This window comes from Capsicum annuum, chromosome 6 (assembly GCF_002878395.1).
Source record: "Capsicum annuum cultivar UCD-10X-F1 chromosome 6, UCD10Xv1.1, whole genome shotgun sequence".
Lineage (NCBI taxonomy): Eukaryota > Viridiplantae > Streptophyta > Magnoliopsida > Solanales > Solanaceae > Capsicum > Capsicum annuum.
Window position 1 is genome coordinate 102,875,519 of NC_061116.1, and position 12,482 is coordinate 102,888,000.

A 12,482-nucleotide genomic window follows, 5' to 3' on the forward strand; every position below is an offset into this window, starting at 1 on the left:
AAGAAGGGTAAAACATGAGAAAAAGTTAGTAGGGCTGGTTGTGGTAGCAAAAGAAAAGATAAAAAAGAAAAAAATTGTGAAAAAGTGAAAAAGAGGGAATAAAATACCACACCTAACCTGAATGTGAAATAAAGAACAAAAAGGGAGAAATAAGGGTGGAATAATAAGAAAATTGGCAAATAAGTGAGACCCCAAGGTTAGTATAGTGCCAAGGAGGCTTAGTCACTTTATATGTCCATATGTACCATACCTACTAGAAAAGTCCTATAGTGATCCTAACTTGATTGTCTGAATTCTAAGGTAAAGAAAAGAGAAAAGAACATAGTCATCCCTGATCTTGTCTGACTTTTGCAAAAGGACATTTTAACTATCTGAGCGTCCTATGTCCCCCTAAACTATTGCAAATTGATATAATTACATATTTTCTGGATCAATCCTAATTTGTATAAACAAGTGATAAACACCCACCAATTATTGATCCCTACATGTTAATTAATTAAAATACATATATTTTAATTTTTTTACTATTTTTGTTCATTAGATAAAATAGATAATTTTTAATTAGTAGCAAATCACAATTTGATACCAAATCCCCAGTGAATGCTGTCAGTGGCAAAGCAAATTGCCAAAATATCAACCAAATTTTGGCGAGATTTGTGGCAATTACACCACTGGGTTTGTTCGCTATCCTCATACGTACCTCCCTAAGAAATTTCAGTCGATCCTATCACAAAAACTCCAGCGAGCTACAGTCTCTGGATGCTGGTGACCCAACAGTGGGGCTGAAGGTGGGGGACCAATGCCAAAAATGGTTCCGAATAACTGTGAGAACACCCGACCAAGAAAAAATGGTGGCTAATGTACCATATCCATTTTACTTTCTTTGTAATCTTCTTATCATCTTTATTAAAAAATAAACATCGACCATGATAATATCCACCATAATTACATTAACGGAGAAAAAGAGGAAGAGAAAAATAGGACTCCATTGTTTTATATGAAATGAAGAAGAAGGAGAAACAAAAAAAAAACTAGAAAAGGATGAAAAAAATAGTAAAATAGAAAAAGAAAAACTAGAAATATTTATATTACAGGTGGATTTTTTCAGTTAGTTCAATATTTTTCTTTCCTCACGTACCTCCTAATGCGTGTTAAAATAAATAGGCTAAAAATGGGTCAAAAGGGTTATTTTTAATAGTCTTACCTATTTTTATGGGATAATAGGACACCCGCATAGTTTAAGTGTCTTTTTGCAAAATTCAAACAAGTTTAGGGGTGACTTTATGTCTTTTATCTAAAGAAAATAAGGGCAAACCTATGATATTTGATGCAAATTGATTGAAATTTCTCTTTTGAATATGAGTGTCTCTTCAATGCCCCTGCATTGACGTGCATGATTTTATATGAGTGAGTGGGACATCTTTGTTGTGAGGGAACATGAGTTATATTTCTAGCTACTTACATGTTTGGGTAGTGTAACTTGTATATATGCATAGTTGTCTATTGCTAATGTAGTGCCATATCTTGATCCCATTATGTCACATTGTTGTGTTTCATGTTTGTGTACAAATGGTTTTGAAAAGTGAGATAAGAGGTGGTGTTGTGTCTTGAGCTTAAAGTATTGACTAACTGCCTTGAATAACTTAGATAGTCCTTGTTAAGCATCGTGTTTAGTTTAGTTTAGTTGTGTTGTGATTTATTTCCCGATTACATGCAAACATTTTAAGTTGAGGGTGTTGATGTGCTATAGAAATATAACACTTTCAACGCTTAAAACGAGGAAAATATGCAAGTTTCTGAGGTTATTTTGTTAGATATGATGCATTGGTTTTTTAGAAATCATGCTTCGGATGCTATGTTCATGAAAAAGATGAAAAAGGTTTGTTTTGCTTCTTATGCGAGCCATTATGGATATACGAGATACTTTCTGACTTGTTTATGACTAATACATGTGCGGGAATTGAACAAGAGTTGAAAAATAACTCTCGACATATGCTAAGTAAACATGTGACCACATGTAGCATATGTGGACCGCATGTGGGCAAAGTATTTGTCAGAAGTACAAAATCTCGAGAGCTAACCAGCCAAAAATTATGGTCTAAGCACATGCGGCCACTACATGCTCCCAGCCTGTTGGCCGCATGTGCCACATGCGCCCAAGGACAGGCTGCATGTGGTGATGACATATAGCCACCAATATTTCTTTCTCCTATTTTATTTGGGCTTCGGTTTTATGGTTTCCTTATGTACTATAAATAACCCTTATGTTTTTTTAGTAGAAGCTACACACTCTTGATACTTACAAATATATTTTAATTTCGAGATTCAATTTTAGTCTTGGAATTTTCTTGTATTGATTTCAGCTGATTTTTTTAGTTATGATTTTGGGTGTTTACTTGTGATTACTGTGATTTTATCTTATGCTTTCAATCATGAATATCGTTTATTACTTCACAAGCACGAGCGACTAAAAAACCATAGCTAGGGTTATGGATACCCCGGTGGACTAACCAAGTAGGGGAAGTGTTGTTGTTGTTCTAAACTGATACCCACACATGCATTGTACTATCTTCTCATTAATAGTTATCTTAGTGGTTAAAACATTAGGATCCCAGCCAGATTATTGCTACTTACTCCAAAGAGGAGTAGTGACTAGGAAAAGATAATGACAATAGTAATTTGAGTTTTAATTGTCGATCTATGATATTAGGTATTATCTAAGTAAGATGATTAGATTTCATCTAATAAATCGATAATCAAAAGGTAATAGATAACTAGGATCAAGATAATGATTAGTAAGCCGATCTCTTGAGACTGAAAAGGTAAAGGGTGAAATATGTCTACTCATCCAAAAGATTGTAGATGGTATATAACTATTGATTTTGCATGCAAGGTATCAAGTTGGTCCAATATAACATGATCCTATGGAGTTGAAATACCAGGGCGAATACAATCCTAGTGTTTATTTATGACTGATTACAATTAAAGTTGATATTTGATACTTGTTCAATACTGCTACTCAACCCTCCTCCCTCATTTTTCCAATTCTACCTATTGATTACAACAGCTGAGAGCCACGATTCTACATATTCCCTTGGGATTGGACTCCAACCTATGTTGGGTTACTATATTTTGCAGCGATGGTATCATCTTTAGAGTGGAGGTATAGCTTGGGTTACTATATTTTGCAGCGACGGTATCATCTTTAGAGTGGAGGTATAGCATGGATATCAACAGTTCCACCCAAGATTGGGGAGACATAAAGTTGGCTATTGACTATATTATGTACACCATTTTAGAGTTATAGCCTTGCAGAGGTGGTGTGGTGGTGGTTGTCAACATGAGATAGAGAAGAAAAAAGGGTGTGACGGAGGGAATGTTGGTAAGAAAGAGTATGAGGGGGAGTGATGGCGGGACATTGTTCTTTTCTAGCCTGTAATAAGGCTAATATTAGGATCATTAGAAGAATCACTTATATGTAAAGTGGTAGTAGTAATAGAAAGAAGCAACGAATTATATTGGAAGTTCCATATAGTGCAATAGCAATGGGCTTGTCATGTGGGATTCGATTTTCCTTTGGGACAAAGTAGTTGTTAATGGCTTGTTCAACAAGTAGGTTATCATCATTAATAGTATAATTTGGCCTTTGTCTAGATGCAAGTAAATTTTAAATATGTGATGTTGATTGCATATTTGTGAAGGACAGGTAATGTGCTATGAATTTATAGCATTTTCGATGCTTAAAATGATGAAAATATGCAAGTTTCATAGGTTTTTTAATGTGTTTTGGGTATGTTTTGCAAAGAGTTAGGGTTTGGATGCTAAACTAAAGAAAAAGATGAAAATTGAAGTTTTTGGCTACTTAGCGAGCGTAGATGACCAAAGTAGGTGTCAAAACTTAAAGTCTAGAGGATCATATGGAGGAAAAAGAACTCTTGCATTTACTCTGGGAACCTACGGTCTTTAGGTGTCAGAACTGAATTAAGTGCCAAAACTAAAAGTTCAGTGATTTTTAGGATCAGTGCAGAGGTCTGAGTCACTTACCAAGGACCACCTATGGTCTGTAGGCCTAAGTACATAGCCACCGACCTCAATTTTTCTTTTTTGTTTGGGTTTTGATTTTTAGGGTTTCCTTATATCCTATAAATGCCCTTTTGAAATTTTGTTGTTAGTTTATACACTCTTAGAATTCACAAACATATACTTGATTCTAGGATTCAATTTTTTTCTTAGGATAGCTTTGTACTGATTTTGGTTGTTTATTCATCTATATACTTTGGGTTTTAGTCATTAATTATTGTGATATTATTTGTATGGATTCTATTATGAATTTCGTTGATCGTATTACAAACATGAGTGACTAATTATATTAGCTAGGGTTGTAGGAACCCTAGCTTAATAACAAAGTAGGGGAAGTGATCAATCCTTCTAGATTCATTGTGGTTTTCATTATACTTATTGCTTTCTTAATAGTTGCAAATGTTAGGATCCAGCCTGTATCACTACGAATTAGAGTAGGAGGTAGAAATTGGGTAAAGGAGATCACCACAGTATTTTAGGGTTAATTTCCAAAATAAGCTTACCTGCATTATCTTCTTCAAATAATTAACTTACATCTAATCAACTTAAGACCGAGATAGTTGAAATTGGGATCCAGGGTAATGGATAATATGGTGAAATTCCGAGACAAAGAAGAGATGAGTAAAATCCACTGAAATATGCTGAGAGGTGGTTGGTATACCTAACCTACCAAATTCTACATGAACAATAGTTGGATAGTTAGATTGAGCATGAAAATCCTACCGAGATAGAAGCCAGGAGGAACACAGTTCTAGTGTTCATCTTTGATTGATTACAACTAAAGTTGAGTGCAATTACTTGTTCAAGATTTCTACAACAACATCACCCCAATTTACTTTAGTTTATCCCTATAGTTTTCATTAAATAAGAGATATTGGTCAATGTACTCCATGTGGGTTTTACCCCAACCAGTTGGGTTACTTTCTTGACAACGACTGTTTTATCCTCAATTAGAGGTGTAGTTTAGGTGTTGATCAAAATTTTCATATTATTTTTGAGGAAGATGGTGTAAGTTTTTGATTGAAGATTTTTGGAGTTTTTGAGTCTTTATTTTTATGTTCTTCGATGTTCATATATCGGTGTATGCCTAAACAAGAAGTCAAGGAAATCCCTTCCTAACTAAGAAAGCATTTTATAGCCTAATCGTGCTATGATGAAACTAGTACGTGAAGGCCATCTTGAAGGGGTTTGAGATAATTCGAATGAAGTACCTCTACCTACTCTAGGTGATCCATTGAACATTTCTAATAGATAGATGGAGCATATGTTAGCAGAAGAAGATAACTAGAGAATGAAGGATGAAGTTTAGTGATTAGCTCAGCTTGCAGAGCTAGCTAGGCCACGATTGGAAGTTGCATGTCGAGAAACACTTGAAGGTATTAGAGAAAGAGTTTGGGGTGGTCTAGCTCAAGTGATACCAGTGTACCAGAACTTTCAATCAAATGGTGATAAAGGAGATATGGGATACGTTGAGCCGGTAAAAACATGAGCTATCATTCCTCCTGCACTGCCCCCAAATATGAAATTTGACATAACTAGTTCCATGATCAAGCTCTTGAACTTAAAAGGTGTATTTTTTTGCTCGACTACAGATGATGCAAAGATGAGTCTTGTTGATTTTGGTGGGACCTGTACTTCTTATACTATTTTGGAGGTAGACAGAAGGTACTCAGATTGTGGTGATTCCTTTTTTTGTTGACTGGAGAAGTTCTTTGGGGTTAGGGGAACTTCAAAGAGTATCAATCACCATATGAAATGAGTTACAATGAAAATTTTAAAATATTTCTTTCCTTTGACCAGGATGTTGTAGCTTATAGATGAAATATTTAATTTTAGATAGCTACATTCTGAGTCAGTATGCAAGGCTTGGTTCAGATTTAAGAAAAAGTTAAGCATTGTACCCAATCATCGTATATTAGGGATGAACTTATTTAATATATTTTCTTAAGACTAAAAATTTGTTCTCGATCCAAGGCAGACATAATCTTTGGAAGAGAATTTATGAGATTATGCTGGGAGTGGCTTTCGAGTTTCTAGACCAGATTTCTCTTACCAACAGAGGGTAGCATACTCAGAAGGCTAAGAGAGGTGTTTGTACTGATTCCAATAGAGCTTTTGGTTACCATAGAGAAGTTGATAATTCTATGACATAAGAGATTGCATAACTGAGGACTGATATTGGGTTGCTGACTAAGCAGTTCATAACAGTGAGTTCTGAGAAGATAAATGTGGTAGGCTTATAGGGTTCAACCTTTAGAACATATGAGTGTGACTTGGAAGAGGAAGATAAGTATCTTAATAGCAATTTAACCTGTTTTCGAGCAAAAGGAAAATTGAACCAAGGTTAGAAATATGATAAAGATAGATATAGAGATCACAGTAGGGAACTTGATGATGACTGGAGGCAAAAAGATAACTACTAGGAGAAGGGACACCGGTACATTCTGCTGGGAAGTCGTAGTATAAAATTGAGAATGAAGTCGATATTGATGAAATTGGTGAAGGGGAAAGAGATTCAGAAGGCCAGCTTAATGAGATCAAGGATGATATCTTAGGTTTGACTTAAAAGGTCGAGTCTAATGCAACTTCAATCAAGTTGTTAGAACAACAATTGTGGTAAGTTTCGGCCACTTTGAATCAGAGACATTCAGGTACCCTACTTATTAACACGGTTTAGAATCCAAAGAATGATGGTTTCTATCTTACTATCACTACTTGGAGTGGTTTATCTACTATTGATCCTCCATTGCCTACTGATGAGGTTTTGAGGAATGATAGTATTGTGGCTGAAGAGACACCTACTGTGGATTCAGAAATGGTGATAAGTGTTGATGGTTGTGCTGATATGGATACAGGTAAGGGAAAGGCCGGTAATCCTATAGTGAGAAAAATTCCATGACCTCCCCCCCTTTTCTTGAAAGACAAACACAAAAAAGAGGATGGAAAGTTTAACTGATTCGTTATGATACTAAATGATCTGAGCTTAAACATCCCTTTCCTTGAGGGTTTGGAGTAGATGCCTAGGTATGCTAGGTTTATACATGAATTGATGATAAAGAAGCTAGCAACTAGTTTTGAGGATGTTGGAGGAGTGCACCATTGTAGTGGAGTCATTTCTAAGTCTCTTGCCTAGAAGAAGAGTGATTCTGGAGCATTTGCGATCCCATGTACTATAGAGGCATCAAGATTTTCCATAGCTCTATGTGACTTGGGAGCCAACATTAATTTGATGTCGTTGTTCATATTCAAGAAATTAGACTTTAGCTCTCCAGAGCTGTCTTCTATGAAATTATTGATAGCAGATCATACAGTAAAGAAACTCGTGGGCATATCTTTTAATGTGTTGGTGAAAGTTTAAAACCGCATTTTTTCAGATGATTTTGTCATTTTGGATTGTGAGGTTAACTTTAAGATGTCCATTATATTAGTAAAACCATCAACGGGTAGAGCGATAGTTGATATTAAAAAGGAGGTGCTCATGTTTTGAGTCAGTAAGAAGAAAGTAACATTTAATGTCTGAAAAGCTATGAAGCAACCTAATAATATGAGAGCAGTTTCAGTGATTCATTGCGTTGATGACACAAGAGGGTATTATTTTGGGTACCTTGATGAATTCTAAGTAACCAAGGTACCCACGTCATGCTGCAATTTTAAATCAAACACTGCATGGGAGGCAACCCACGAGATTGTTCGTGAAGTATGAGTAATTAACATAGCCATGTTGTGTCGCAATGTTAAATAAGGTGTTGGGTGGGAGGCAACTCACTATTTTAGTTTCCAAGTTTGGTTTTCTTTTTTTAGGTTTAATGTCATGCATAATGACCTTTAATGTTGTAAAATTGCTTAATTTAGAACATTTCAGGTAAGGGAACATTGTGACCAACTCATCACAATCATAAGTTCCACATGGGCCAGCTAAGTTATGTATTAACTATAAATATGAAATTTTGAGAATTTTTTGGGGAATTTGCGGACTTTGGCCTATGAACTTGCTTATTGGGTCGTAAATAGGAATTCCAAACTCTCAAGTAGTAAGGTATGTATCAGAATACAAAGTCCAAAGAGAAGGAAATTTGGCTGAAAAATTGGGCCCACCTATGGAACATAGGTACCACCTACGACCCGTAGGTGGCCGCTGCAAGTGGGTATTTTTTGTGTCCAAATTTTATTTAAATTTTTGGCCCATCTTTCCTTATAATAACCCTAAACTGACCCCTGATCCCTATTTAAGACCTCACAAACTAATTTTAACTTATTAAACCTCAAAATTCCTTCTTCCCTCTCAAATTCAAAACTACCCTACTTCCCCGCACTTAAGAACAAGCAAAATGGTTACTTGTTATTGGTATCAACTTTTCCAAAATCACTAATTATGCATTCCAGATTAGGTTTTACTGCACATTTTCATATTTCACTTCTGATTCTTCAAATAAAAAGTAACTTTCTTGACTCCTAATAGTAGTATCTTGTGTTAAACTTGAAATAACTAAGTTGGTATGTCTATTTTCATGCAAAATATGTAAAAACCATCATGATTGAGTATAGGATCCTCTAATTAGACTAAAATATCAATGTGGGTCATTGTTATCTAATTAAACCATAAGATCATGCCCGAAACGAAAGCTGAATTTGAAAGGATAGAGGAATACCAAAATTTTTGAATACTAGTTTGTATTTAAAAAGTTTATTCTTGATGAATGTGTGCATATGTTGGGACTAAGTGTGAGTTACACTGATTCAAAAATTGAGGAAAAATTTGAAGTCTTTAAATTTTGAGTTTTTCTTTAAATTTTGTAGTCCCACATTATCTTTCGAATGCTAAAACTTAGTTTTATAGGTACACATAGCACCAAAGAAGAAAGCTGGACATTTTAGGGGATGGGATTAAGATCCCGAGTGTAGTAGCTTAGAGGATCTATACCCAGTTGTCTATACCAGAGCAACCCGACAAGAGTGGCACACCTGATGACTAGAGACCAAAAGTTGTTGCAGCTGAGGCTATTATTATAGACAAGTTGGGCATTCCACTAGCAGATAAATTACAGTTGGGTGGGTGGCCTGCTTTTACTCATCCTAGAACCCAAACTGAGGCTATTCAGTTCCTATCCAAGGAGAGGATAAACATTGCCAGGAGATCACTACCACACTCTCCTCAGCTAATTCAGGGTGATGATGATGATGATGATGATGAGGATATTGATGATGTGGAGGCAGAGTTAGAGCCAGCACTAGAGGTAGATGTATAGGAAGCCCAGTATTATGAGGGATCCCAAGATGAGGATGAGTCCAAGACACTAGTCCTTGAGCTTCTCAGTGTCCATAATAGAGAGTGACTACAGATTAAGATTTTCACAAGAAGAACATATTATGTGTGATGCTAAACATGAAATTCAGAGAGTTGAGATGGCGAGGTGGATCGCTAGCTATATTTCACCTATTGGTGATGGTACCCCTTGGATTGAGGGGCATGGTGTGATTAAAGTGGAGACACTAACTTTTGTTGCAAAGTTTTCATGGCTGCTTAATAGATATAGATTGTGTCCGACTATTGTAGACATTTTATTGACTTAGGATGGGGCTACACTGACTGAAAAAATAATGGTTGAATACTATATTTATTTTGCAGCTATTATTTAACATGAGCTTCATAAGAGATCTTATCATGAGATGACGAATTTGCAATTCCCATGTCTTGTCTAGCGATTATGTAATGAGGTTTATGTTTTAGAAGTACCATTATTGATGAGATAGTTGAGGCAACCACCATGGAAAAAACTAAGATGATGAATGATTCGACAAATTCGATCATTCCCATAAGATCCTATGCACCGAATGTAGTTCCTCCAACCAAGACTGAGGGCCTTTAAGTTCCTACAGAACCGAGTAATTCAAAGAAAGGTGACGTGGGAGTTAGTATGGAGTTTGAGAAGGGGGAGTAGAGAGAGGCCCCCTTGTTGAGTACACAATGTGAGGGTAGCCCAGCTATATCTACATCAAACCTTAATTTTACTTCAAAGCCACGGGTGCATCTTCAGTGCCCCTTCACCCTTCAACTTCAGCTGCTATATCAGGTATGACGTTAGTTTCATATGAGTTTTTCAAGAACTTGGTGGATAGTAAGAGAGTTACAAACACTTGGTTACAGAATGTTGAGACTAAGGTGGTGACTTTATATGGATAGATTGATGAGTGGTGAATTTACCACTCATTTACGTCCAAATATTGTGAACACCACTATGATTTGGAGGTATGAATATGGCTACTTTCTTAGTTTAATGCACTAATTTCAACATTTTGAATGACTACAGGTGACGAGAAAAAAAGAAGTAGAATTGATCTTAAAAGGGATCAAAATGCAAAGAGAATTGCAAGAGTTAGAAAACCCAAAGAAGATTTAGACTCAGGTACTGAAATCACAGAGGGAGGAGGCGATTGCAATAAGTTAAGATAGTCAGAGCCAGGCGATCTCAAGGATTTCACTGCATTCATAGAGCCGCGATCATAGCAATACTTGAGAGATCACGGTATAGTGGGTGTATGCCAACGAAAAATGTGTGAATTACTAAAGCCGACTCCAAATCCTATTTAGAGCAAAAAGCCTTCCTTATTTGGGAGAATCACCATTAATTTTTATCTATCCTTTATCTTCATCTTAGTTTAGGGTCATATTACTTGGAGCTTGAAGTAAAATTTGTACTAATCTTGAGATAAGAAGACATTACAGTGACTCCTAACTGAAGAGTTGGCAAATCCCATTGAGGATTTATTGGAATTTAAAGTCTATCTTTCATTCTCTTTATTTTTCATGAATCAAATTGATGGAGATTTTGGCATTTTTTTAATTATCTTTATGAGTTTCTAGTTTTTCCTCTTGGGGTTATGAGCTTCAATTTTTAGTTAATATTGCTGTGTTTCACAAATAGTTGATTTTAAAATGGAAATTATTAGTGAAAGCCTTAATTTCCCTAAACCCCATCATCCTTGAAACAGGGATGTAGGTAATCTAGATCTAACATCATCCTTGAAACAGGTATGTAGTTGACATGAGTATTTGTGAACAATAAGATAGATAATAGTTATTCCCTTTTATTGTCAAAGAAATAAGAATAAATTGTGGAGTTTCTATATCTTGGGAATCATCCTAAAAATAGGGATGCCCAATTAAGGCTTTGTGGTGATTAGTTGGCCATACCGACGAGGTATTTAAAAGAATCTGTGGTTGATAGTACGGTACTTTGTTGAAAGGATAGATCAAAATCTTTAACGGAGACTATCCACACATGCTTTAACAAAGATTTGAGGTTGATTTTCATGTACCCACATATTAGTTTTCTCTAGGAAAGCATAGCTCAAAGATCTATTTCTAATTGATTACTTTCTAACTATCCCTACCCTCGAGTTAATCCTTTAGAAGCCCTATGTAAAACCTCGGGAAATTTTTTGTTGAAATTTTGTGCGTAAACGTGTTGGTTCTATCTTCTAGAATGAATTATAATTTTTTCGTGTGGAATGTCTTATATTATGAACCACTATTGCGTAGAGTATCGGATAATCTTTCCAAAGCTATATGGATCATCCAAAACATACACCCGAGCGATGAGTTATGAACATTCCAATCGAACCATGAATAGTAGTGAACAGTAAAACATGCAGGAAAAAGTACTGAGGCCTGACGTATTTTTGCTCCAAATTTAAATGATTATAACTCCTTGTACATAATAATCTGGGTGATCTACTATATATCAACGAAAAGCTATACGAGTCCTCTTTCCAATGAAATTGGTTTCATCTAATTTGTCTATTGGAGAAAAAAATTTATGGTCGATCTACTTCAGCCTATCAAAAGCAAACTTTTGGGTCTACTTCAAACAATCATAACTCCACGTACACAATGATATAGGTGAGATACTATATATCAATGGAAAGATATGAGAGTCCTCTTTCTAATGAAATTGGTTTCATCTAATTTAGATATTGGAGTAAAACGTTATGGTTGATCTACTTCAGACTATTAAAATAGTCCACCAAAGGACAGATTCGAGAATTATTTGATTTTTAGGGGTGTTTTGGTCATTCTCCCTCACCCAAAATATGTCTAAACCCTATATTAAAGCCTATTAGAAGAATTATATGTTATATTTCATCAAATTCCCTCAAAAATAAAACCCTAAGCTCCTACATCCAACTTCAAGAACCTCCAAAGTTCACCATTAATTCTGCAAATTTATTCAAGATTCCAAGTTCCTAGTTCAAGAACTCTGTGAACCATCATTCAAAGGCATGGTTAACATCTCAAAAATGATTATCGATCTAAAGTTCATCATTCAAGGTATGTGGGGATTTTCAACAAGAACTCTCTTTCGTTCTTGTGCCCAAAAGTAATTTTCTTTACAAAGGCATGA